The 22,430-nt window shown below is 38.4% G+C and overlaps 1 protein-coding gene across 13 annotated transcripts in view; it reads right to left on the reverse strand.

Moving 5' to 3' along the window:
* The window catches only part of Slc44a5 (solute carrier family 44 member 5), a 405,160-nt gene that overhangs the window by 309,155 nt on the left and 73,575 nt on the right, over positions 1-22,430 (reverse strand). For 7 of the 13 annotated variants that reach the window (XM_019204686.2, XM_010605145.2, XM_019204684.2 and 4 more), the window contains exon 2: positions 1,532-1,615. The exons of 3 other annotated variants lie outside the window; for them this stretch is intronic. The gene's annotated coding sequence lies outside the window, so the exon portion shown is untranslated. Of the gene's footprint in view, positions 1-1,531; positions 1,616-17,144; positions 17,366-22,430 lie in introns of those variants that run through there. 3 more of the 13 variants (XM_010605138.3, XM_010605137.3, XM_033758338.1) reach the window with 3 other exon arrangements.

Genomic DNA, 22,430 nt, shown 5'->3' on the forward strand with positions numbered 1-22,430 from the left:
AGAAGTAGGGGCTGGGGATTCAGCTCAGTGGTGCCGCTGCCTGTCTCACAGCCACAAGGCCCTGAGTTTGATCCCAGGTACCAGGAAAAAAAAAAAAACATTACTTAAGAATCAATATAAACGAAGCACACAAAAGCCAGTTAGTTCTGCAGGGAAGGGCAGCAGGGCACATGCCTCTGAAACACTAAGCAAGGATATGAAAGAATGAGACAAACCTTGGCTAATAAGTCTCTGAAAAACCACAGTCCAGTGAAGAGGGGTGCTATTATAACTATTTTCTAGAAAAAAAAACATATAACACTTTAATATGCTAATAAAGTTTAGACAAGCAGGAAATTAAAAAATCATTTCGTTTCCCTTAAACTACCTAACTTCTACATAACTCACATTTTGAATAGTTAATCAGCCACCTTAACTTTGTCTTACATTGCTTCAGTGAATTATAGTACTAAATTCCTTTGACAAACTGTATTTTTTCACTAAATGCTTCTAGCCACCTATATTGTTATTTCTAAGTATGAAATATAATGAGTTTAGACTTTAATAATTCAGTTTGATCATGGAATAACATAATGTACAGTGTAAAAAGGAAAAGAAAGCTTTTGTAATGTACTTATTCTGATGGGACCAACTGCCTAGTGACAAGTGAATCATATTATTGACTATGCACTACATTTGTATTGATTTGGTGAATGTACTGCTGTGCAGCTAATGCTATATCAGCCATTCACTTACAAATATATCCAAGGATGTCATGCCAAGAGAGAACACATTTCCTATGCACTTGTAGGAAACTTAGCCCAATTCACATGTAATTCTTTAAAAAATGAATACTTCTTTTAATTCCACAGTTGTTGGGACAAGTTATATAGCATAGTCCATAGTAATGCTATTCTACTTACTGTGTACTTAAATTGTAATTACTTTTTTTGCTTGTTACACAGTGCACAGTACAAGCCAAGTTATCTAGATACCTTGTGTACTTGGATAGCTAAAGTGATTGACAAAAGGATACTTGAACAGCTCTAGGCAGTAAGTTCATTATAAATATCTTGAGAAAAATGTAAAGGTAAGGATATACTAACCCTGAATAATGGCCATTCACTTTGGGTTCCTAGGAAATCAGGATGTTGGGTCAACTAATGATATTCAGCAAGTAACCAGGAATGGCAGAAATGTCATGGAGCCCAAGTTAATGGAAAGCTTGAAACTAAGCAGTATAAATGTGAACAATGCCAGAATGTTGTATAATTCAAAAGGGGAGCTGTTACCACTATTTATAGTTGTGCTGTGTGGATAATTCTGCAACCCTACCTCTTCAGGGCAAAGGAAGGAGGCAGTAGACATAGAGATTGACGTGAAGATACAGGGGCAGAGACAGATGCAGAGAGTGCAAAACAAGTTTTCATAAGTGATCCTTCAAAGAGCCACTTTAATTTAAGCTAGTGTAGGCTGCAGGCCTGATGGGTAGTAGGACTTCTCATGTTATAATTTTACACAATCCAGCATCACCATATTCATTTCCAAATACCTTAGATGTTGGCCTCACACTGCTTTCTTGAGTGGCAGGGTCAGAGGTGTTATGCCTATGCTGGGATGCTGCCTCTGTTTCTACCTGGTTGAATAAAAAGAAGTTAACTTTTATCCACTATTACTTTGTCCACACAGTTGAGATGCTACTGGTACCTATCTCATGAAGCTATGATGAGAACTCATCTCAACTTGAAGGCCAAGTGGACATCTCAAATTCAAACTGTCCCAGACTGAATTCCTCACGTCTCCTCTTTATACTCATTCCTTCCAGGCTTCCCTGTGCTCTTTGCATGTCACAGATTAACTTCTGTCTCACAGACACCATATTCCATTGGCTCTGTCTTCCTGAAACATCCAGAACCCAAAACCTCCTCACTACCACACCCCAGCCCGGCCCTACTCCCAGAATCAGTCCAGTCCACGCATCATAGTCTCAGCATGGACAATGCCAACAGCTTCCTGAGGAATCCTTTTCTAACTTTTACTCTCCACACTCCATTCTCAAGGTAGCAGCTAAAGAAATGCTGTTAGTAGATTTGCATCTCTCAGGCCTACATCGTAAGGCCCTTCATCATCCTCTGACCTCATTTCCTGTTGCTCTCCTCCTGGGGGGGAAGGGATGGGTGACTTCCCCACTGCACCTGGAAATGTGGAAGCAGGTGCCCCAAAGCCTCTGCATGTGGCCTTCCCTCCTCCTGGGGCTTTCTTCTGCCTCAGTCTCAGGCATCTACTTCAGGCCTTTGGTCAGTGTCACAGTCTAGGGAGGCCTTCCCACACTGAGCTTTTTAAAATTAAAGAACTCTCACATTCAGGCACATTTTGATTGTGTGTCTTTTCCCACTAGAATATAAATTCCTTGACAGTAGAGATATTTTTTCGGCTTTATTTTTCTACCACATCTGTAGAGCCTAAGCTAATATTCAACACAGAGTAGGTATACATAACTTTATTAGATAATTCAATCCAGTCAGTTAATTGGTACCAAATATTTAAAAATGTGTGACACATTCTAAGTGTACAATGTTAGCAATTATTTACTTGGGGTATTTGTTTATGTAATTTCCTTTAGTATTTTAAGTCCTTCCAAAATATACTTTGAGCATAAAATGTACTAGCTTCAAAACAGTTTAACTCTTAATGTTTTACTTTTGTTTTCTCTTCATTATGCAATTATTCCTGCATTAAAAACTCATAATCATAAAGCTTTAAAGACATGTCCCATAAGGACGAGCTGTTTAAAACTAGTTTTTAATAACCTTTAAATAGATATTTTAATACTCTTCAAATATCTCCCATGTACATTTTTGTCTAAATAAATTTTAAGGAGAAATACAAAAATTCTCAGTTACATATCACTTGTATGTCATGCTATATTCATTTTCTATAATTTCTTCAAAATTATGAGATATGGGACTGAAAGTGCAGCTCAGTGAAAGGGCACTTGCTAGCATGTACAAGGGCCTTGGTTCACTCTACAGCCCCACCAATAAAATGCATATGATTTCAGTGCTGCTAATGAGGTCTAGCTATCCCTAAGTCTGTCTTTTAAAACATTAGGAGTTGGGCCAGGGATTTAGCCCAGTGGTTCCGCCACCTACCCCACAAGCGCAAGGACCCAAGTTTGATCCCTGGTTTAAAAAAAAAAAAAAATTACAAGCTAAATAAATTTGTTATTAGCGCAAAGAACTTTATTCAAGCTCCGTAATTATTGAAATTCCAAAATCAAGCATACAATATCTCCCCCTATCATTCTCTTTATCTCTTTTCAATTGCATACACAACTGGGCCACACATAAAAACATTAACAGTGGGCCAGGGATTTAGATTTAGCTCAGTGGTGCTGCCACCTGCCTCACAAGTGCAAGGTCCTGAGTTGGATCCCCAGCACAAAAAAAAAAAAAATCAACAATATTCATGTAGTTTTTTTGGGATCCAACATAACTAGTGCTCTGCTCTTTTAATTAACACCTCCATATAGCTATAGCACAAAAGTAGCAGATGTTCATAGTAATTATTCTGACACACTAGTAGAAAGCTTTGTTTTGTATAGTTTTAGTGGTGTAGGAATTTTATTGCATTATAATTTTTGCATAAGTCAATAATTTGCAGTGCATATAGAATAACTGTCAATTAATCCAAAAGTTTTTAACCAAGTGTCTCATTTTCCTGCCTAATCAATGACAGAGATATATTATACTTGTGTTTGCAAAGTCCTTTACATTTCCAATGTGATTGGGTAATGAATTTTTGTATTCAACCCTAAACCACAGGCAACAAAAACAGATCAATAAACTTCTCTCAAATTTAAAAACTTTCACATAAGAAAAGAAACAATCAACAAAGTGAAGAGAGAACCTATTAAATGTGAGAAAATATTTGCCAACCTAAGGTCTTTTTTGCAAAAGGAGAGGTACAAACGGCCAGTAGGTATATAAAAAATGCTCAGCATCATTATTCATCAGAGAAATGAAAATTAAAACCATAGTGAATGTATCTTTCAGAATGATTACCCTCAAAAAGAGACTGTGGAGAAAGGACAGCTGTTGTAGAAATATAAACTGGTACGGGCATTATAGAAAATGGTATGAATTTCCTCAAAAAATTAATAATAGAATCATCAAATGATCCAGCACTCTAACACTGGATATATAGTCAAAAAGAGGAAACCAAGAAGTCCAAGAGATGTGTGCATTGCAGCCTTATCAACTGGAGACAAGACGCAGAATCAACCGGTGTCCACTGACAGAGGAACAGGTTAATAAAATGCGGTGGATAAACATACACAGACCATGTAATCAAAAGCCATTCGGCCTTTAAAAAGAAGGAAATTCTGTCCTAGGAGACATGAATGAACCTGGAGAATGTTTTGCTAAAGTGAAATAAACCAGCACAGGAAGACAAACGCTGCTTGACCTCCCTTGTATGTGGAACCTAAAATAGTCAAATTCATAAAAGCAGATAGCAGAATGGTAGTTGTCAGGGCCTACGGGCATGGGGAGTTGGGAAGATGTTAAACAAACAGAAAAAGTTTTAGCTAGATTGGGTGAATAAGTTTTATTAATCTGCTTTACAGTATAGTGAATATAGTTAATAATAAAGTACTATATACCAGAAAATTGCTAAGACAGTATATGCTAACTATTCTCACCAAAAAGAAATGATAAACATTGAAGTGACTGCTATCCTGATTGATCTGTCTTGACGTAATCATTCACAATGTATACATACATCAAAACATATCCATATTTCCAAATTTCAGCATATGAAATATAAACATATTAGCATTCACAATCTACCAAATGCGTTAAAATGGAAATATTTAAAAACCAGGATCTCTAGACTTCTAAACCAAAGAATTAAAATCTACATTTTAAATTCTAGAAATGTGGAGTTTCCATCAGGAAATGAAATGGACTTGGAATCATTTTGTAATTAATGGATTTTACTGGCATACATAAGGATCACACTCACCATGGGGAATTTGTACCTGTACATGATATATCTTGATTGCATTTTTTAAATTCCTTTCTCCTCCCTTCAACCCCGCTTCCTCTCCTTATCTATAAAAGCTTTGTTTCCATTTTTTCTCTTTTTTCTGTTTTCCCCTTCTTCCTTTCCCTATCCCACCCTCCCTAGTTCTTCTTCCTATTTGAACATTTTCTTCTCATTTCTTAGTATCTATTATATATTTTGATCCTTATTGACACTTTTGATTTCCCACAGCAGAGCATCAATGTGGTATTTACATATGTGTATTAAAATTATTTTATGGTCTCAAGGATTTACCTAGAAATGTCTCGGGGTTTTTGGGTTTTTTTGTTTGTTTTTTTGTTTTTTTTTGTACTGGGGATCGAAATACAGACCTTGTGCTTGAGAGTCAGGTGGCAGCACCAGTGAGCTAAATCCCCAGCTCAAGTTTATCCTTCTTTATGGCTGAAAATTTTTATGGCTCCATCATAAAAAAAAAATGTATCTATTTATTGGTTGATGGGCATTTGGACTGTCTCCAAGATTTAGCTTTTACCAACTGTGCTGCCATACACATGGTTGTGCATACACTGCTATGGTACGAGGCTTTTAATTTTTTCAAGAAGATACCAAGAAGAGGAATAGCTGGGTCAAATGGAACTTCTAGTTTTAGTTTTTTGAGGAATCTCCACACTGATTTCCATAGTGGTTGCACAAGTCTACACTTCCACCAATAATGGAAAAGAGTTCATTTTTCCCCCACTCCCCTACCAGCATTTGTTATTGGTTGATTTCTTAATAACAGACATTCTTTCTGGAGTGGGATGGAATCTTAGCATTGTTTTCATTTGCATCTCACAAATGACCAGTGATGCTGAACATTTTTTTATATATTTATTTGCTGTTTGTATTTCTTCACCTGAGAAGTGTCCATTTATTTCAGATGCCCATTTTTTGATTTGGTCTTTAAATTGAGGAGAGGTCTAATTTTTCTTGAATTCTTTATGTTTCTAGATATTGGTCCTTTGTCTGAGGAACAGCTAGAAAAATAAATTTCCCACAGTGTGGTCTCTTCACTCTGCTGGTGATTTCTTTTTAATAAAATGAGATCCCAGTTGTTGATTCTTTGTAATATTTCCTGGGTTTATTTATAAAGTCTTTGCCTATTGTCTTCAAGAGCTCTACCTCTTCTCTCTTCTAGCAGATTTAGTGTTTCTGTTTTAATATTTAGATCTCTGATCCATTTCTACGTTAGTTTAGTGCATGGTGAGAGATAAGGGTCTAGTTTCAGTTTTGGGCATGTGGGAAGCCAGTTATTCCAGCACCATTTATTAAACGGGCTATCTTTATTCCAGGGAAATGTTTTGCCCCTTTGTCAAAGAGAAAATGATTGAGTGTGTTTGGAATTGTTTCCTCATTATCTTATCTGTTCCACTTATACTCAAGACTTTTTTTGCCACTATTATACTGTTTTTATCATAGTAGCTTTGTGAATTCTTAATTATGACAGTTAGCTTATCAAGAAAAAAAAGAGTTGGATACAATCAGGCAATGCTACATTTGAGTACCATCTGAGGGTAACACGGAATGAAAGGAAATACATTCCCTACCCTAATATATTTGTATTCATCATGAATTCAAAGCGGGTGCCCTTTTATCACAGACCCAGTGCACTTAAGAGATGTCTTTCTTCTTAATTATATCTCTTGTCAAGAGTCATATTTAGTGGGTTAAAACCTAGGAAAGCTTTTGTAATGACAGAAGATGAAAGAAGTTTTCTCAGTAAGTAAGATTTACAGAGGTCAGGATATATAAAAGAATAAATCTGAAATATCTCTACATACTTTCCTTTAACAAAGAAAGAAAATTTTGAGAAGCCAAAATTCAACTATCTATGTAAGCAAATGAATGAATAACTAAATGTAATAAGCCTATCTCAATATGCCAACCAAGAAGAAAAAAAGATCAATTCAGGTAGTAATACAAATGGCCGGCTTTTCAAACCTCACTTCAAGCACTTAGATATTTTTAATAATTCCGCTTATAAGGAGTGAGTATTTCATTTTACACATATGTTTTTAAGTTGCAAATTGATAACTACCAGCATGTCCCTCCAGTAGTATTCAGGTTGTACACAAATTCATGGATGAAACAACAAAAACAGAGTGTCTCTTACTTAGACACTGCCTAAAACAGAAAATTAAGACTACACGCAGCATAAGAAAAACAGACTATCTGTGTAGGATCCAAGGATTCACATCTAGGTCCCAGACCATAATAGTAGTATTACAAGAAAAAATAAAAGATAAAATTTGAAGTTTTTCCTTAAAGAATGTTTATGGAAAGTTGAAGAATATATGAACCTAGCCATTAAGAAGCAAATCCTGCAACATGCTGAATGGTTATGCTTTAAAATCTTCTCCTTTGACTAGCTTTACAGCTTGTAGTTTGACAGTCAGGGGAAAATATTTGTGTTTTCTTATGTTGCTTTAACCACAAGATCCATAGGCACTGCTCCGTTCACCAGAGTAGGCCAAGACATTCAGAACTTAGTTCTGCTGAAACATTCATAGGATCTAAAGAGAATGAGTTAGGATGGGTAAATCTTTTTATTTTTTAATCAAAATGTACAAGATAAAATTATCTCCTGTGGAAATCTACTTCCTTGGATACCTATTATCCATCAAGTGCAGCTGTAAGCACATGACAAAAAGTCAGAAATATTCTAAGATAATCAAAAACTTTAAAACAAGTGGTTGTATTCTGTTTTGTCATTTTAAGATAGGCCAGCCTCCAATGGCTAATGAAAACAGTCAAATTCAGCATCTAATGGCTCAAATGATTAAATCTTTTCATTACTGAAAGAGCATCAAGAACCATTAGTATTAGTAGACAAAGGCTTAAAAAAGAAATGGAGGTAAGGGAACCTAACACTTTTATTACACTGTTTGATCAAGCTTTTTCAGGAACCAAAGTTCATTGTCTAAAAACTAATCATAGTCTCTATTAAAATTGTTCCATGTTGTCTCTTGGCTTTAAAAAAAATGATGGTGCTAGCTAAATGTACTGGCTTGTACTCAAAAGGCTTAAGTCATTTTGGTTCACGGGTATAAAATAATAAAAATGCCAACTAGTTAATACCGCTATTAGGACCAACAATTTAAAAGCTGCATTATCAGCAATGAGAATGTAATTTCAGAATTATAATGAAAATTCCCTTATAACATTACTCACAAAAATGATGGCATGTGGGGTGAGATGCTGTAGAAAAAATAGACAGCATTCCAAAATAACATTTGATCTCTAATTCTATTCAAAAGCAGATTGAGATCTGACAAATTATTCTCAGCCATAATCTATTAAAAGGTTGCCTTCCTCAACCAAAATGTATAAATTTTTGAAGTCTGGAGGTATCATAGAAAATGATTTTAGCTTCTTACTTCAATGAGTGTGCTTATCACAGTAATTTCTCACTTGTTTGTAATTCAGAAAGCAGAGTCCTCCTTCATCTGTCTTCCCCTTAAAATTTGTCTGTGAAAGACACAGGGCCCTTCATTATTCAATATCACATGACCTGGACTCGGCAGTAATCAGGAAACAGCTTCATTTTCCTCCCATCACTGCCTTCAACCATTCTGTCAGCTCTCCCCTCCTCTATCTCTGACAGCCTCTCTTTCAGATTCTTTTGCACGATAACAGTTTTGCCACCGGGTATTAAAAAGTTCTGTCTTGTCTAACTCAAAGCATTAATCTAATAGTCGATCTAGATATTTTCCCCTCCTGCCAGTTCAGGAATGACTCCTTGGTGTGAAGGAGAGGAGAAACAGCAGCAAGATGCAGGGAAGGCTTGCTCTGCTCTTCTCTGCTCCTTTCTTCCTTTCACACCCCATTGCCAACCTAGGACACGCCAGGGATCAAAACGAAGTTCTTGTTTTTAATTCTCAATTGGCCATCAGATGCCCTGTCACAGCAGGCTTCCAAATACTGGCTGTCATGAGACACGTGTGTGGATTCATGGGGGAACCTCAGTAAGTCCCTGGGGCCTTCCAGTTTCCTGCAAAAGACAATGAGCTCTTCAACTGACCTCGGATAATCAAGACTCTGCTCAGCTTTGGCTCAGTAGAAACCCTCTTAAACACCATCCACATGGCTCTAAGGAATTACAACAGATGTGCAACGTGCCAGATTTCTGCCTGGCTCCTCCTTGACCCGCAGTTAAAGGCAGCTCTATCTTGTTTCTAGCCTCAGTCTTCCTCATAGAAAAAGCAGATACCTGTTATTATCTATCACACATTGCTCTAAACTGTTGTGCATGTCGGAGTGGTCGGCTTCTCTCAACAGAACACTTACTTTCTGTTTAGGTAGAAGCATGGGGAAAGCCCACTAGTTTCTGCAGTTTTGCAAGCATCCAAACAGGAACTCAGATGTTATTCTACCATTTGTGCAGAACCCTAACCTCTGCAGGTGGTGCTCTTGGGGCTGCCCAAAATTTGGCTGGGATAAGGGAAGAATCTCCTTCCTAAAAGAGGAAAAAGAACACTCCTCCTATGAATTTCCTTCAAGGATCTAAACGACTCTTTGGAATAGACGGAATGGAGTCTGGCAGGTTTGCAGTAACTCCCACAGGGCTAGGACTAGCACCTCTCCTCAGCGTGTAAAGCAAAATTGTTACCCAAATGCCGTAAGCTTCGAGGTCACTCAATTTCTAAGACAGCAGGCATCTGCCCCTGCACATGTCGTTAACAGATCTAAAAAGCCTTCTTTATAAAGCTTCTCAATGAGAATATTTCTTTCAGTATTGTCACCCAGCAGCCCGGAAAGGAGCAATCCAAAATAAAGGGATTAAGGGCCTCATCCCAAATGGCTCTGTCCCTTTAGAATAAACTGTGCTTATCAACTTCTGTCATCTCCATTGTGTGGAAAGGGGAGAAGACAAAGGTCATCAGAAAGGTCGTGATGGCAGGAGTGATACAGCATCATCTTAATTGCATTCCTCCTGGTGTGAGCAAATTAATCTGTTTCAGTTGCCACACACTGGTGAACTGGTCAGGTACCGTTATCACACTAGAATATAAAAAACCCTTTCACTGTAAACTGGTAAATGTATTCTGAATTAATGAAGAATTAGCACACTGTGGGTACACCTACTAGCTAATTAGAAAAAATCTCCAGCCCTCATTCTTGGAGGATGGATTAATTCACAGACACTTTAAGAAAGAAAATAAAATCCAGACATAAGTATTATGCTAGGGTTCTTCTGTTTGGCTTGTTTTCTTGTCATTTATTTTTACAATTTCTAGGTCAATTTAACAACCAGGAAGGTAATTAATCCTGCAAACATCAAGTAAATTAGTTTCTTTATTCTAATTTTATATATAAATATGCAAGTAAGTAGTACTGGGAGAAAACTCAAATCCAAAGTCAGAAAGCCTGGTTTCGCACTCCGCCCCAGTATGTTAGATTTCAGGCAAATCATTTAATCTCACTTTGCCTTTGTCTCCTAGTTTTTAAGACAACAGTGCTAATAGCCTTGCAAGGCTTTATAAAGGAACTGTTGATGCAATTTTTCTGGTAAGTCACATAAGCAGAATTTGCCTGAATGATTAGGAGTATCATCTTTGATGTCAGGCAGCCTCAATAATCATTCATTATCAATAGGTATATTTGCTTAAGAAACGCATTAATGAACTATTTATTTGTTCAGCCTCACTTGACATCAGAACCCTAAATCAAACTTTATATTATAACCTCTCAAAGTCTCAATGTTTACATATGTGAAATGCACAAAAAAACCTACTTCTGTGATTCTCAGCCAACCCTGTAGTTGCAGAATCAGTAAGTCTAAGGCCAGGCCTGAGCAATTGCATTTAAGTCTCATGAGTAATTAGAAGCTGATTTAGAACTAAGAATCACAGAAGACCCTGTAGGAGATGCTGTGAGAGTTAAATGAGATCATGTGTAAAGGTGGTTAGTATATGCTTAATACATGTAAGTATATAAAACATCACTTTGTACATTTTTATTTATTATATTGGGGACTGAACCCAGGGCTTGTAGCGTGGTGAGCACTCTGTCACAAATCCAGGTCCCCAGCCATTTATTTATTGATTGATTTAGCACTGAGAATTGAATCCAGGGGAGCTCTTCCACTGAGCTACCTCCCCAGCACTTTTTGGTTTTATTTATTTGAAACAGGATCTCACTAAATTGATCAGGCTGGGCTCGAACTAGTAATTCTCACTATCGTCTCAGCCTCCCAAGTAGCTGGGATTGCAGGAGGTGGCTCATGAAATTATTTTATATAACACATTTAAGAGTTAATTAGTGGATTATTAAAGCAATGGTTCTCAAAAAATTCTCACCCATTCCAAGAATTTCCGACTGCTAAGTTCTGAGGCAGAGCCAAGGAAGCTGCATTCCTAACAAGCCCTCCCATGACAGCCAGGTTGCTGTCCAAGGATGTCTCCTTGAGAACCACAGCATTACTGAATCTTTAACAATCTCTGTGATGGTTTATTCTATTGGACAACATGGCTTGGCCCAGATACTCAGTTAAACATTACTATGAATGTGTCTGTTGGGCTGACTCTAGAGGAAAACAGAATATGTAGACTGCCCACTGTGGATGGATTTCATCTAATCCACTGGAGGTTAAAAAGTAAAAAAAAAAGTAAAGAAGAATTTCCATTCTCTGCATGACTTTTTTAAAAGAATGGTTTTCATTCTGCTGTCCAGGCTGGCCTCAAACTCCTGGGTTCCATTACTGCCTCAGTCTCCCAAGTAGCTGGTACAACAAGCATGCACTCGCACTCCTGGCTCTGTTTTTGAGGTAAAACATCAGTCATTGGCCTTCTACATCAGAGTGGAACTGCAGCACGAGCTGGCTCAGGTCCCCAACTTACAGAGAGCAAATAATGAGATTTCCTAGTCTTCAGAGGCACATCAGCCAGTTCCTTCCAATAAAAATGAATCTATTTATCTCCTATTTGTATTATCCTCTGGAAACCTCTAATACAGTGTAGAAAACCAAAAACAAAAAAGAATGATAATGTCATTTTTTTTTTAGACATCAGAAGGTTAACTTTGTTTTGTTTGGGGACCTAAAATAATCTCGCGTACTTATTACCTTCTCAGTGAAGCCTCGTGACACCTTCCCCTGGGTGAATGGGAATGTCATACTTTTCAGTGCCCCCACACATACACTATGTATTGACCTGAGATGTATGAGTGAACTCAACAGTCTCGTATTGAAATAAACTATTAAAGCATTTCTCTTTCTCTTTAGTAAAAAGCAAAGTCCTCAAAGGTAACAGTGTATCAAGCAACTTTTCATCGCTGGTACAAAACTCCTGTCACTTGAAACTTGGAGAAGTTTGTTTCTGACTCTACTTTCAGAGATTTCAGTCCACCAGAAGCTGAGTCCAAGGCAGCACAGCACAGTGGAGGAGAGCTACTGACCTCGTGGAGGCTGGAAGAGAAGAGGAGAGCCAGAGAGGAAGGAGCCAGACAGAGTCCCCAAAGTCATGCCTCCGTGTCCCACTTAAACAGAAACATACCCAGAAGTGAGTTTTACTAGTCTCCTAGGTGTCTCGCACACCATTCAAGATGACAACTAGGATAAAGCATCACATTAAGTTGGCCCTAACTAGTGATGATACAAGCCCTTCCTAGTGATGTCACAAGCTCCCCTAATCTGTAGCTGCTACATCACTCAATCCCACCCCAGCTCCTATAAGAAGCGCTCCCTGTCTCGGCCATATTGCTTTCTCTCCTTTGTTAAGAGACAGCGCAGCAGGCCCTCCCCATAATAAAGGCTTGTTATGGTCCTGAAAAAAAAAAAAAAAAAGATCAGATCATACTCATCCATGTAACCCCTAGGCCTAACATGATGGCTGAAGTCAATAAAATGGTAATGAATGAAGGTAAACTTATTGTGAAATAGAGTAAATTTTAGGGGAAATTTCCTTTTTGAGTCTTGTGGTAACTCCACGGAGAAGTCTAGTGGTAAACAGACAAGCAGCTTCCTTTCCACTCTTTCATTACTGCAGGTCCTAAAGAAAATGTGGGTACAGGGAAATTGCTCTCTGGGAGACATATGGCTGTATCAGGAGACATTGTCACAGCTTAAAAAGCATCTGGCACCTAGTGAGGAGAGATCAGGGACATTGCTACACACCCTAGCATGTACAGGACAGCCCTCCATAGCAAGTATCCAGGCCACAATGTCCAAGGTGATTAAACAGGAAAAGTCAGCATCAGAGGAACCCAACTGAACTAATTAAGCAGGATTCTGACACCTCTCCTAACACTCTTCTAAATATAAGGTCAGCCTTAAACCAAATGAGAGCATCAACAGCAACCACTTCCAAGTGTGGAACAGTTTTACAGACAGCATTTTGTAACCTAAGAGCTCAGGGTCACAGGACTCACATTGGTGATTAGGAGTAAAATATAGTCCTATTTGGAGACAAGCCATCTCAAAAGGTTCTCCTTAACTTCTGGCCAGCTTGTGTGTTATCCAGTCAAAGCCAGTAGCTGGCTGTATCACTCAGCTTTCCTTTGACAGGGACAAAATACTTTACAACCACAGTGGAAAGGAGGAGAGGCTTATTTTGGCTCATGGTTTTCAGAGGATTCAAGGCAGAATGGCACTGTGGAAGGGCCTGGTGAAGAAAAGCTGCTCACCCCATGGCAGCCAGGAAGCAGAGAGAGGAACAGAGGAGCTGGACACAAGAATACACCATTGTAGGACACACCCCCATTAAGCCACCTGCAGATCCCACTTCTGAACAGCACCTGCAGCTATGCACTCATCGATAGATTAACCCACCCATGATCAGGCACCCCTTCCAGAAAGACCCTGGAATAAGTGAGACTTCAGGGCGACACAGCCTGTGGATCATGGGACCAACTTTTGCATTACAGAAAACTCTGATGATGACCAATTCCCTATTTGAAACTTTGAAGAAATAAAAACAATAACAGTAAATTTGACTATGCAGAAATGGACTTTTATCATGGATTATTCAGGCATGGTCTGGAAACTTCCTGTTATAGAAAGAAGCAATACTCACTCTGCGATGTTTTCATGGATTTCAGCTTACTGGCTGGAACCAATCCTCTATCACATTCACTAACATAATTTTAAAAGAACCACATCTTTAAATTCATTCAGTCATACATGAGAAAATGAAAAAATGGAAATAAAGTATTTGTAAATAGGGAAGGGAGGAGGGGGTGAAAGGAGAGCAGGGATATGGGGGAAAAATGAGAACCAAGACCTGTCATGTAAAGGTACAAGATCCCAATGATGAATGCAACTGTACTGTATACCTAAAATGTACCAATAAACTCAATGAAAAAATAAATTCATTCATTCATATATTCATTCAACAAGTAATCATTTAACACTTTGTAAGTGCTAGGTACCAAGAGAAAGATTTAGTAACCCTAACTTTAAGAAGTTTGCAGCTTAATTTGTCATTCGTGTGTAAATGTGCCATCCATAAAAGTATAAAACAGAAGTACTTGAAATAAAAGCCTTAGAAATTCCTGCTAAAGAAAGATAATTTAACATCACTTTCTTTTGTACCCTTTTCTTTTCTTTTTGTACTGGGGATTGAACTTGGGACCTTGTGCTTGTAAGGCAGGCAGCAGAACTACTGAGCTAAATTCCGGGCCCATTGTACCTTTTTCTTTAAAAGTTTATTACATATCTGAACTATACGCATAACTTTGTGAGAATTTGTATTATTCCAAGATAATACTATTAAGAAAGGGCTCCAACATTAAATCTTCTAATATCTTATTGATACACATACCCAGATACATGAAATAGCAAATTCATTTTCCATTTCATGGGCCACATTTTACATTTAGACTCAGATCCAGCTGGGTCTCTTTAACCCAAAGAAACAATTTGCTACAATAAATGTGCACACACACATACACTCAAAACACACAAAAATACTCATTAGACCACTATATTTGCACAGAAAAGTCTTCATTGTTAAGTATTGTTTTTGTTGAAGCAATATAATTGAATATTGCAGAACCATGAAAGTTAAAATTATGAAAATATATATAGAGAGAAATATATACTTAGTTTATTCAATAAATATTTATTTAGTGTTTGCATTATACCCAAAATCATCCTGGGCATTTTGGGTTTTTTACTAGTATGTGTTTGCAGTACATAATGATTTATGTTTACTGAGTGGGGGTTGGTATGTGGACATAACACATCTTAATTTTCTTTTATCCCCTCCCCTCTCTTCCTGTAAAGAATAAGAGTCACATCAAGTGGCTCTTTAGTAGTGGGTACCCAGGGAGAAACCTACAACATAAATGGCAAATAAGCACATGGTGAATTTCAGACAGCTCCTTTTGTAGCAATCCTACAACACTCAGGTCCAATTCCAGCCATACGACCATCTATACAGAGCCAAGTTTTAACCCAGGAAAAGTAATCCTAGATGCAGAAAGTCTAGAAGCGACCCTAGGGAAGAGCTGGCAGTTTCTAGCTAACTGGCTTGGAAATAAATAGGTCACTTTTCTCAGAAGTCAGAGCACCGGCTGGATGGCCCAACACTGACAGCGCCACCAGTGGACAACGGAGAAAATAGAGTCACACTCGGCCTGGCAGAATACACCAGTGAATGACTGGTTTTGGCTCCTTTTGCTTCAGGGCAGAAGTAAGGCTGAAAATATAAAAGCACTAATAAAAACCTGTGCAAGACACTATAGGAGGGGCCGGGGATTTAGCTCAGTGGTTCGGTGGCCTGCCTTGCAAGTGCAAGGACCTGAGTTCAATCCCCGGCACCCAAAAAAAAAAAAAGACACTATGAGAACAAAGAGAAGGAATTATTTAATACGAGGGGCGGGTAGAGGAGATGGAGAAAGTTTTACAGGAAAGGGGTATTTCTACTAAATCAAGGATACATAGATAACATTACAAAAAGCAAACATTAACATCACAAAAGCAGAAACAAGAATGTTCACAGGCACTGGTATTTAGGGCAGTGGGACCATTAAGATTAAGGTGGATGTGGATATAACACAATGTGAAGCTGAAAAGATAATCAGTGGTCAGATCCTAGTCTTGTATGTTTTGCTTCAGAATTTTTTTTTTTCTGTGCAGTTAATGGAACCCTGTTATTAAATTTCAAGGATGTAAAATCAGATTTGTCTTTTAGGTGGGTTATAATTATAATAGGGTGAAAAATAAACTGGAGATCTAGGTCTTAAGTAAAGAAACCTACTAGTGCATAGGTGATTCTAATACTCCTAGAAATGGTACCGCTGAGTTACATCTGTGACAGTGCAAACAGAGAAGAGGAAAGACTTAGAATCAGTATCAGTGACAGTCTTAATCAGCGGAGCAAAGGCCTGGAAAGAGGGTGGGAAAAAAAAGACGGAGTTAAGGATTCTCAGTTTGTGCAATCAGGTGCATAAAGATACCATTTTGTAAAATCATAACTATGACAAACTATTCAGGAACAAGGACTATATGGTAGCCTTAAATGAAGGAAGAAAACATCTAAGTTTAACCAGCAACTTTGCAAATTCCTAGTTTGTAACTTTGAGTAAATCAACCTCTGTGAATTTTGTCTCAGCCAACATTCATTTGGTTGTAAACCATCTTGCTTCAAAGAAGACTCAGTCGGTAGAAACACTTATAACTCAGCAAGGAAAAGTACATAAAAAGAGACAGTGAAGGGAAAGATGACGGATGCAAAAAGCAAATTGAAACCACAAGTATTTGCCTGCGAGTAACATGGTCTTGGGCAAGAAGAGAGCTCAGTCCCTCCTCAGACCACTGGGATACACACAGCTTAACTGCCAAGCATTGGGCTGCACAAACTCATTGCCTATGAAGGGTGCAGGGTGGAGAGGGAAGTGAGGCAGAGCCCCCGCTTCCTCCACCCCAAGACCCTGCCCGTTCACTCTTCCCTGACAGCTGAGGTTGGCTGCAGAAGCTTCACTGTGCTTCTACTCTGCTCCATCCAGCCCATCTTCCCCCAGCCTTCCTCCCGCTGCTGCCTTGTGTCCATTATGCACAACTCCTCTCCATTTGCCTGCTCTGAGAAGTTCCTTAGCTTCTTCATTTCTCCCTGGCTCTTGTCTTCTGTCTTGGTACTTACCTTCCTGCCGTCAGGTGGGAGCCCACCCAACCCACTTCCCTCCCTGTCCTTCCATTTTGGTCCTGACCAGCCTCCTTGATAAGGTGCCTGGCCTTGCTTTCAGAGAAGGATGATATCTCATAGAAGTGGTAGTTCTCTTTTGAGTGAGAGAAGCTGTGGAATGGGACAGACTTGAAGCAGACGAGGGCAGGGAGGGCTGGACGCCAGATGGGCTTGAGTTTCTGGGGGAGAAAGTCGAAGGAAGATGGATTTGAATCTTCAGCAGTCTGCAAGGGAAGACGCTAACAGCCATCCAGCCTGAGCCACTGCCCCGCTGCCTCCCCACTGCATTCTCCCTCCTGCCTCACCTTCATGGGCAAGAGATTGGGAATAGGATGCTGGGTCATAATCTGACAACAGATAGGTAGACAAAATGGTGGGCACTTCACAACCTGAGGGTGGGAATGGGAATAAAGGCATTCTGCATATAGCTCTGGGATTGGTGTCAGCCTGTGAGCCTGCAGGGTCTGCTCTATGTTATACCTTGGATAACAAGTATTCATATTTTTAAACAGAGAAGCATCTTCCTCCCTAAAAAAAAAGTGAGCTCAATTTTGATTCTGAGCTTCTACCTGCCTATTCACAGTGGGAAACAGAATGGGGTCCATGACTCACATTGTCCATTGTTGGCCAGTGACATTTCAAAGGAACTTTCATCGGGCACTCAGAATGCAGATGCTTGGTCAAATGGTGCTCAGCACAAGAAGCAATATCCTTGAAAAACTTGCATTATCGAGTTTTCCAATTCGAGTCAGTGTAATAACAGCTAATTAACACAATCTCAGTAAAGTGTTGTTTCAGAGTCTGACTGATTCCAAGAAGAAGTTTCAGCATATTTAGGCAATAAAAAGATTATGTCTTACTTGGGGAGTTCTATCAAAAGCAGCCCTCTCATAAAGATCACTCAAGAACACCATCTACCCACATCCAACCCCTCTGGTCTTCCCGATGTGTCCTGAGTCACTGGTCCACCAATAATATTTCTAAAGTCTCTCTTGCTCAATACATACAAAACCCAATTTTCAGAAATACAAGGTGCAACAGAAAACCTCACTAAACCAAGACAAGAGGAAGTAAATTTGAATTCATAAAAATTCTACATTTTCAAAAGAGAGCCTAATACTTTAAAATATAGGCAATTAGCTAGAGATATCACCCATTAGATCTCAAAATTTTGTTTTAACAAGTGATGTTTCTAATAACTTCACTTTTCTACCTTGTAATGCTGCCAAAAACTTGATCATGGTTTGTTTTCCCAAATAGGTTTACAGGTTAAATGCCATTCTTGACCCACAAAAATTATATGATCTATTAATTAGCCTATTCCTCATCACTTTTAAAGTGTTAATTCAAAACTAGGCAGTAAGTATTTGTAAAAGTTTTTTAACTTAGAATTAATCAAGCAAAGCTCACATTCTTCTTTTGTTTTTGTGATGTTTCTGTAGATCACCAAAGAAAAGCTTGTGTGGGAGAGGTATGATAATTATTCAAGGCAGCTCTCATAAAGTTCATACATTTTAATTAAAGACTTCTTAGTAGTTAAGAAGGGTGAGAGGGGGTGGATTCCAAAGTCTTCACAATTTCACGTCTATCATATCTCATACAGCCATGATATCCTGGAGACATTTACTTATGATCACTTGTCTTTAAATAACATAAAGGTCCTCTTGGGTCACCAATACCCTTTCACTGGAGTAAAGGTGTTAAATTGGCAGAGTCAATGTTGTTGCCATAAGAAAAAAAAATGTGGTAACATTTTTGTATAGCCAAACCCCAAAAAAGTGTGAATAAGAGACTGGGAACAGTGAATAAGCAGACAAAAAGAGCTTAATTCAGACTGAAAGCTACAGTCAAACTAAAAATTTTTTATTGAGTTTACTGGTACTTTTTAAGTACACAGTGCAGCTACATTCATCATTGGGATCTTGTACAGGTCTTGGTTCAGTATCTTTTACCTTTTTTCAAATTATACCAATACCTACAAAATATATAAAATCATGCACTGACCCTTAAAATAACTTTTGAATTTTTTGTTAGGCAAAGCTGAAGTGATAACTAATATTTGATAAGCTTTAATAAAAAGTTAATTTTAAAAAATCATAGCTTTGGGTCGGGGATTTAGCTCAGTGGTTCCGCCACCTGCTTTGCAATCATGAGGCCCCAAGTTCAAACCCCAGTACCCCCCCCAAAAAAATCATAGTTTTGTGTTTGGATTTGAACATTGAAATACAATCAAATGAACAACAAAATTCACTATAAAAGACATCAGTTAGGTTTTTTAAACTATATAAAGTTATGGTTCTTTTATGTTTCTTTTAGAACTGGTATATCAGTCACTTTCCAGTTTCTGGGATGAAGTAACCCAAACTAGAAACTTAAAGAATAAGAGATTTATTTTTGTTTCACGACTGCAGAGGGTTCAGTCCATATAGTTGAAATGGCATGGGTAACAGCCTGGTGGAGAAAAGCTGCTCATTCCCAAAGCAGGCAGCAAGTAGAAACAAGCGGCAAAGGGATGAGCCAGGGATACACATGTACTTTTTCAGGTCTTGTGCCCATGTGACTTACCACTTCTCACAAGCCCTACCTCCTACCAGCAATGCAGCTAGGAACTCATCAACAGATTAATGCAGCAACCCTGATTCAGTCACCTCCCCAAAGTTCCACCTCTGAATACATGAGACTTTTAGGGAACTTCTTAAATCTAAGACATAACAATTAGACTTGACCTTTTTGATCCTGCAGGAAAATTTGCATTCAGTAAGCATTTGAGTTCAGTCTGAAGTATCCTCCAAGCCTTCTTTATCAGGAAAAGCATATCTTGAAGGTGGAGTTACAAAAGTGCAACTCTCCTCTTAAATCTTAGTGGCCAAAATATAAGCTACAGCAAAACATCTGGGAGACTGCCTGTCTTTTCATACTAAACAGCTATAGAGTCACAGCTTAACACATCATCCTCTTCTTATCCTTTCTTTCACAAAGTTGTAGGAATCAGCAATGTGAAATCTGGTTCCTCAATTAAACAGGAGCCCTTTCATCATTACTAATATTCGTCTAATGCTCAGGTCCTAAGGGGACACTACTGAAGGGTATAAAATTATAACATTCCATGTGAATGGACAGAAGGAAGAAGTGGGGAGGGCAAAAAAAAAAAAACAAAGACAATAAAAAATTCCTTCATTTTGAATTTTGTTAAAAGGTTGTACTTCCTCTCAGCCTAGACCAATGGGTTAGGTGAAGCTGACTCATCTGGGCCCCTTTTTCAGAAATACCTTCCTAGCTTCTCACAAAGAGAATGGAAAACCAATGGGACTAGCCAGGAGTTTCTCAACTTTGGCCCTACTAATAATTTAAACCAGACCATTATTGCAGGGGCTGTCCTGAGCATCACAAAATGTTTAGCAGCACTGCTTGTTGCTAACTACCACCAGCCCCACTCATCGTGACTACGAAACATAACTGAGCATTGCAAAATTGACCTTCATTGGGAACTACCAGACTAGTCCCTAAATTTTGCTTTGGTTCCTCAAGAACTTTCCAAGTGAGAGACTGGACTATTAACAGCCAGCGCAAAGTGAATGGCAAAATTTTCTCTCTTGTAACTTTCTCTTATTGCAGCATATTTCGTGAAATATTTTGTCAAGAAGTCCACTTCTGCACCTCATTTAATACTCCATTTAATGTTCCTTAAAGATAATATATTTAAAGACATAAAGAGAAAAGAGAAACATCCTCAGAATCAAGTGGTTTAAGATCATTCTACATGAAGTCATCCCTACCTCCTAAGGAAACTGTCATGAACAGTGGCAAATATTTAAAATAGTGAAAGAGAAGTTTAAAATCACTTCAAAAGGCAAATGCCATGGTAAGAAACAACAAAGAATAAAACTTGCTAATATTTGTTTCATCTTAAAAACATCTCTTTTTTTTAATTCTACAACTCCAACCCCAGACATAGCATCCTTTCCTGGCTTCCTTTACAGAAAAACTCCTCAGAAGAGGTGTACTGTCTCTCATTCTTCCAATTCTTTCTTTACCTATCCATCCAGAGCATTACTGCCACCACTATGCATCGTGGGACCTTTGCTTAATAAATCCAGTACTCATTTCATAGTCTAACTTTCAGCAATAGTTGACACAGTTGATTAACCTTCTCCTTGATACACTTTCTTCCTTGGCTTGAGGATCCTACCTACACTCTCTTAATTTCTCCCTCACCAGGTGCTCTTTCTTAATCTCCTTAACTGTTCTTCTCCTTCTCACTAACATTTTAATAACAGAATAACCCTGGGCTCAAATCATTTCTCTCAAGCTGCACTCAGTTTCCAGTCTAAGGTCCTAAACATCAGTTATGTGCCAATTACCCAAATTCATAGCATCCACCTGGCCTTTCTCAAAAATTCTGGACTCATATGTACAATTTCCTCGTTGTTGTTTTCACTTGGATATCAAATAAATATCTCAAATCCAATGAGATCCAAAACTAACTCCAGATCCATTCCCCAAAACTTACACCCTAACAATCTTTCAAAAATTAGTCAATGGCAACTCACTCCTCTTAGCTCTTCAGGCCCAGACCTGTGGAGTCCTGCACAATTCTTTTCCTTCTCTCACACTCCTGCTTGTCTGCAAAATACTGTCTTAAAAATATATTCAGTATCTTTCTATTTCTCATGCCCTCTATTGCTGTGATTCTGATGGATGTCAGCCCTCTCTCAAATTACTATTATTGCAAACAACAGTTTCATTTATTTATTTTTATTTCAAAGTCTGTAAGTGATAAAGATTTTGTACACTCAAGGTGTGCAACATGATGATTTGGCCTACATGTAGATTATTTAATGACTGTCACAACCAAATTAAATAATACATCCACTCACACCTGTATATTGTGTATTAGAATCCAAGAACTTACATAATGCAATCTGTGGGGGGGTACTGGGGATGGAACTCAGGTCCTTATGCTTGTGAGGCAGGTGGCAGAACCACTGAGCTAAATCCCCATCCTATAATGCAATTCTGGAAACACTGATCACATCTCATTTCCTCAGACCCCAGCCTCTGGAAACCAACCTTCTACTCTCTGCTTCCTGCAAGTTCAACTTTTTTTATATCTTATATATAAATGACAGCATACGCTACCTAGTTTATTTTACCAATTTATTTACCATGTCATTTACAGTCCAATAGTAGAAAAGCAAATAACCCAATTAACAAACAGGCAAACAACATGAATGGATATTTTCC

The sequence above is a fragment of the Fukomys damarensis genome, unplaced genomic scaffold, assembly GCF_012274545.1.
Source record: "Fukomys damarensis isolate Sample0158 unplaced genomic scaffold, DMR_v1.0_HiC HiC_scaffold_33, whole genome shotgun sequence".
Taxonomy (NCBI): domain Eukaryota; kingdom Metazoa; phylum Chordata; class Mammalia; order Rodentia; family Bathyergidae; genus Fukomys; species Fukomys damarensis.